This window comes from Sinocyclocheilus grahami, unplaced genomic scaffold (assembly GCF_001515645.1).
Source record: "Sinocyclocheilus grahami isolate Dianchi unplaced genomic scaffold, SAMN03320097.WGS_v1.1 scaffold11638.1, whole genome shotgun sequence".
In the NCBI taxonomy this organism is placed as follows: Eukaryota; Metazoa; Chordata; class Actinopteri; order Cypriniformes; family Cyprinidae; genus Sinocyclocheilus; species Sinocyclocheilus grahami.
The window spans coordinates 120-6,522 of NW_015513949.1; the positions used below are offsets into that span (position 1 = coordinate 120).

The 6,403-nt window shown below is 39.9% G+C and overlaps 1 long non-coding RNA gene across 1 annotated transcript; it reads right to left on the reverse strand.

Annotated features, from left to right (window-relative positions):
- Positions 1 to 1,177: 1,177 nt before the first annotated feature.
- Positions 1,178 to 3,840, reverse strand: LOC107578714 (uncharacterized). Its single transcript, XR_001608375.1, has 3 exons — positions 3,750 to 3,840; positions 3,570 to 3,625; positions 1,178 to 1,288 (listed from the first exon to the last, which is right to left on the reverse strand). It is a non-coding gene; the product is annotated as an uncharacterized lncRNA (long non-coding RNA).
- Between the last annotated feature and the right edge of the window lie 2,563 nt (positions 3,841 to 6,403).

Genomic DNA, 6,403 nt, shown 5'->3' on the forward strand with positions numbered 1-6,403 from the left:
GTTATTAAGCAACACAACTGCACAGGGATATCACTACAGATAAGTGTTGCAAGTTACTAATCTGTAGTCATACCCGACAAGCAGACTCTGCAAACAAACAGAAGGAAGGGCTGCACTGGGTTGAACACTATAATGTCCTGGAACCACTGGTAGAACGAGCTCAAGGGAGGAAAAGTAAAGTGCCAAATTCGGTTTGACACAATTGTGAGCCAATGTCGAGTCAGTAGACCTAGAGGACTTTCCAAGCAGGAGGCTCCAGCCTTACAGAGAGATAGCAGCAAGGAGGAATTAGGAGTTCCAGCCATATGACGAGCATCTGGAGAGCCAACAGATCTGCAACATCTTAGCATGCCAGTTGATAAAAGCCCATGAAAGGCCAGCTGAGTGGACAGACCTTAGAGGACACACAGAACAGAGCATAAGGAGCACAAGCAGACCTGAAATCAAAGGCAGTACTGATAGATGGACAAATTCTATGACCACAACAAGAGAGCCTTAATCAACGACCATGGCTTAAACTACAGAGTTTACAACACTCCCTGCACTAGATGTACACATAGATTTACAAAACAAGTTATAAATATAGATGACTCAGTCGAGACAAATACATTTATACAAAAAAAAAATACAAGTTATCCCCAATGAAGACCTTGTCTCCTAGACAACCGGGACAAGACCACAGGAACCAGTTGAGCCCTCTGCACAATCTGACTTTGCTGCAGCCTGGATGGTTGCTGGTTTCATCTGGCCAGAGGAGAACTGGCCTCCCAACTGAGCCTGGTTTCTCCCAAGGTTTTTTCTCCATTCTGTCACCGATGGAGTTTTGGTTCCTTGCCGCCTGTCGCCTCTGGCTTGCTTAGTTAAACTGAATTCAGTGATGTCATCATCCAGCTCAGTTCAGTTTAACTAAGTTCTATGATGAACTGCCTTTAACTGAAAATTGAGTGTTCACTATTGTCATTTTGAATTATTGATACTATTTTCCCATTTAATGCCTATCATTGGTTGATCAGGATGTACAGAAGGATGGCCATGATTCCCAGCGGCTTTGGAGAGTTTGGCTTAACCCAGTAAAGAGAATATATACAAGATTAATTTCAGTTTCAGTTGTCAGTTTACTGAAGAAAGCTCTCCACATCTCTTGAGCTCGAAGAGCAAACAAGCCTAAAAGAGCATAATTCTGGAGAATGAGCACTCACCTATGAAACCCTCAATGAATACAAGTGAGCTGCCATTAAGGAACGGGACAGGATCACATCCAACTCATCTAAGCAGCTGCCCAGCTCACCTGGAAGACATGGAATGAGTTTTGTGGTTTACATTTAACCCTAATGTCTCAAAGGAGAGATGCATAAAGAGCATATTTCCAAGTATTTAAGAGAAGGAAACCCGTTCAAGGTGAGCTTGACAGAGAGAGAGAAGAGGGCATCAGTGCCTGGTTGATTCTAGTCTCAGTCATCATGCCCATGGACCGCTGGCTGAACATCTGATGCATACAGCACACAAAACTGGAAACATTACAGGAGTTTCTAAATCCTCATCTGATTGGTTGAATTATATAGGATTTCTGGGAGACGCACCACGTTCTTTAACATTCCCCCTGGAAACAAATATGCCATGACACCAAACTACCTCATGGAAGAAAGTGGTCATGTTTACAGCTGTGACAATGAGCACTTAGGATCAACTAAAGGCTGGTTTTCAAAAGTATGTGAAATATGTAAAGTTCACAGCATAGATGCTTGGAGTACTTCAGTATTTACTTGAATAATCCTCACATCATCAATGTAAAGGATAATGCATCCAACTCGGATAATGGTACATGTGAGGTTTCCATGGATCTTATATGCATTCAAATTCAAAAGTTGTTTAAATAGAAATTTATAGCTCAGGATAGAGAAAACAAACATGCTTGTTTGGCATGTGGTGGAAGAAAGTGAAGTCACGTCCTCTAGTAGAATCAAGGTCTCAATCAAGCCAAAGATGAGCAGACAGCGGCTTCAGATTTGGGAATATGGAGATAAACCACTGTACGCAAATGTGGGTGGAGGGCAGAGAACATTCATAAAAAATAAAATAAAAAGCTTTATCTGCACTTGCCTTCCTTCATGAGTCAGGTCTCCACTCAAGGGCTGAGGCTCCTGCATTGCTGTCAAAGTTAAGTGCACAAGTGATCATTTAAGTTCTTTTTTTTTTTTTTTTTTTTTAAAGGGACACTAACAAAAGATAATGTGAAGCGCCTTTGAATATACTGAAACCTACTGATCTCAAACATTTGAGCAGCTTGTTAATGTTTTATCCAAAGTGTCCTTGACCAGCCATCCCTATAACTGTACTGAGCTTGGGGCGCCCCATCTATCTGATCCGAGTACAGTGAAACAGCATTTGCAGGTCACAGACTCCCTGTTTTGATCCTCAGAGTCACAACCTTTGGTCAAACAAAGCTATCTATAGCTATAAAAAGAAAAAAACACTATAACCACCACACAATACAATGCGGTCACAAATGACGTGAGGGCTTCAATCATGGAGGATCACAGCACATCCAGCTTCATGTTGCCCAACATGCCTGCAGGACAAAAACTCAGTTAGTAATGGAAAGAAATTTTTAAAAGTTTTTGAACAAGAGTACATTTAAGTATAGGTAGGGCTGGTCAAAAAATAAAAATCGAATGCGATTTTGAACGCGATTTTGTGTAGCTTGTCAGTGATCTACGGCTCTGTGTAGTAAATGCCGCTCCATCTGAAAGCACGTCCTGGAGATTTACTACTAATCACCAGAAGTGGCTTTACTGATGAGATTCGCATTCGATTTTTTGCCCAGCCCCAAGTATAGGTAAGTGTATAAGCTGAAGATGAAGACGGGAGTTAGTGTATTCTGCTGGAATCCAGGTTTAAGATCTGATAAAGCCGTCAATCAGAGAAGATCAAAAGAGGCTAGAAGAGACAGCATTTCTGCAGCATGAGGCTCATGAAGATGGATTCTGGAGTCACCAATGACGATGAGTGGGCCTTCAATCAAGGAGGGGGGGGAAAAGCTGATCTGGAGTCTGAAATTACTCTTGAATTTCATTCAATTCTTGGCACTAATTGAGTATTTGTGCTGTATAATTTATAAAGCTGATGGAGAGCAGAGTGCCGATGTGTCCTCTTATTAAATTCCAGGTCTCAGTCGAGAGTGTGACTACAGCTGTAATGCATGATCAAACAGTACAGTCCTGCACTTTAAACAAAACACATTCCATCAACTATTGATTAATTATACCTCATAAAACAAACATTAAAACCACAGTCTTTTGAACAAGGTTAAAGAGTAACTAACCACAAACCTACAGAAAACAGACAAAACCGTGCTTTAGTGGGCTCCCTGTCGCCATGTTTGAGGCACCACATCTATCTGATATCTGACCTCAGTAACAATGAATTTGCACCTGCAGGGGATTGACTCAACTCACTACATAGCATTGATCAAAGACTGCAATGGGTCATTCTCCACCACAAGGCTTGGTTCGACCCAGTAATAAGCAATATACAGTGTTGTAAATATTGAGAAACACAGGAGGACTCACCTCAGCAGCTGTTGATTTTCTCAGGAGAAATCGCTATTAACACTTTCAGGGCCTCACTGGAACAAAAGCAAACCATTAAAAGTAACTGCATGCTGGTAACGGGTGTAAAAGGAACACTGAGCTGCTTGTGGAAACCAGAGCCATCTGTGAGCCATTTATAATGATATTAGATTAAAAGACCTTGGAATTCTGTAGGACTGACAAAGTCAACAACGAGTGGACTTCCATCAAGGAGTGGAGGTGAAATAGAAAAAAACTGAGCTCTTTAAGATGTGCAGATTATCTGTAGAATGAAATTACAGATAAAACCGAGTTAACATTTGTAGTTGCACAAAACTGAAACATTAACCAAGTCAGCTTCTCTACAGATCTTAATTTTAATGGAAAAGATTTTGGTTGAGAGAGGAAAGTGTTGATTTGCTAATCTTAGGCTTGACATTGATAAAAGTCAGCTTTGGGACACTGGAATTGACAGACGGATGAAAAAAAAAGTGAGTGAGCAGCAGAAGGACGTATTTAAGCAGAGTTTATATTATATTAAGCATTAGAGAGGAGTACATACAAGAGAGTCAAAAGTAATTACCTCTCAACATCGTTGGTCATCAACACAGATGCCTCACTTTGGGGGGGAAAAACAAAAACAAAGTACAAACTAAAAGAAATGGTATCAAACAGACAAAAAAATAAATAAAGAGGCACAGCAGACATGTGAAGAGCGTTCATTTAAAAACTCAAACAGTCACAAGAGGTAAACTGACATTGACAAGCAGTTATCAATGCAGCCATGAATGAAAAAACCCTGAAACTATTTAGTGTGCACATTCCTATATGGATTTCAAACTTTTCCTATAACCAAATATTGTAAGGGTGGTTTAGTCAAATCTTTGGAGGACTCTCACCTGGGCAGCTGTTGAGTCTCCTGAATAGAATGTTTTACGGGGGAAAAACAAAAACAAAGTACAAACTAAAAGAAATGGTATCAAACAGACAAAAATAAATAAAGAGGCACAGCAGACATGTGGAGAGCGTTCATTTAAACTCAAACAGTCACAAGAGGTAAACTGACATTGACAAGCAGTTATCAATGCAGCCATGAATGAAAAAACCCTGAAACCATTTAGTGTGCACATTCCTATATGGATTTCAAACTTTTCCTATAACCAAATATTGTAAGGGTGGTTTAGTCAAATCTTTGGAGGACTCTCACCTGGGCAGCTGTTGAGTCTCCTGAATAGAATGTTTTACAAAAATGGGTTTAATACCAGACTTCAGGCACTGTCAACAACTTGAGATGACATTTTTAAAAAGGAAATTTTCTGCACATGGTGCTATAGCATAACTTGTCAATACACATTTACTCTTATCAATTCCTCAGGATGTTGAATATCAGTGATTTAACAAAAATGGTGCTTTACTCAGATTAATTACATACACAGAAATGCTTCACAACCCCTGTGTTTGGTCTGGATCCACAATTTAAACCATTATAATTCAGCACTGCTCAGAACCAAATAAACCTTTACAAGCATTGTGTGGATTAATTTCTGAATGTTACTCACCCATTTCCAGCGACAAGGAAGCACTTGAAAAAGCAATTAACCATTAATCCTCAAACTCACAGATCGTTTGTCAATAAAATAAGAATCTAATTCCTTAAGAACATGCCAACATTGAGACTTAACTGAAAAGCAGACAAAAAAAACACTAGTGATAAACTAAAGAAACAGTTATGGAAATATACACTCATAATACACACTGAATACTCTCCTCTGAGGCGGTTACTAGAAAAATCCCCTGCCTGTACCTCACCTCCAGTAACCCTTAGACCTTGATTAGTATATTCAGGTGTGTTTGATTTGGGTTGGAGCTGAACTCAACAGGACTGTGGCTCTCCAGGACCGACATTGGCCACCCCTGGGTTAGATATTTCAGTACCATTAAAATCACATCTATATAGGCAGTGTAAATAATTACAAGAGAGAAATAAACAACATTAAAAAAAAATACTCACACACAATGATTTCAATCTCCAGTAGGTCATTCACTCTCCAACCTCCATCTTACACTGACAATCCTGTGAAATTTAGCCAGGTATGGACACCGCAAGGATTTTGTTAGCCCTGTAAGGTCCGCCCACTGGTCCAACGACGGTAGCCAGTGATCCGGTAGAAGGATTCTCGCGTGTTGCTGTCTTTCCTTTTATACAGCACAACAATATTAAATTAAATACATTTTCTTGTGTTTTACCTCTTTTATTCATCTGACTCCAAAAATGAAAAGGGTTAAGAGAGTTGTTTGTTACTCAATAAACTTAGGTGAGTGTTTGATCGTTCCGTTTTACCCATGATTTTTTTATTTACTCGTTCATTAGGAATCTATGTCGCTTAGGATGCCTCACGGCGGCCGCTATGCGTGGGCTCCACGATCACAAACTCGCCAGTTTGATCCTTATTCAGAGGTTTGTGGCTAATACTATCTACTTTAAATAGTAGGTTTGTTTAGTCCCCTACAGTTACCCATGTAATGCTCAAACAATCAGTGGTTCTTCTAGACCCTTAGTCTAGACCCCGATAGTTAGTATAACCACGTACAACTTAATTAACACTATATTAATCAGCGGTTCTTCTAGACCCTTAGTCTAGACCCCGATAGTTAGTATAACCACGTACAACTTAAAGCTGAAATCATACACATGGTTAAAGTAACTGAGTACAACTTAAACTAAGGTCAAGCGGTTAGTCAGAAACCAATAATCTCACCTGATGCGCCCCATGCTTCATCTAAACCTCAGATCTAGTATGCACATAACCCTGGTCGCAGATTTGCGGAAACAT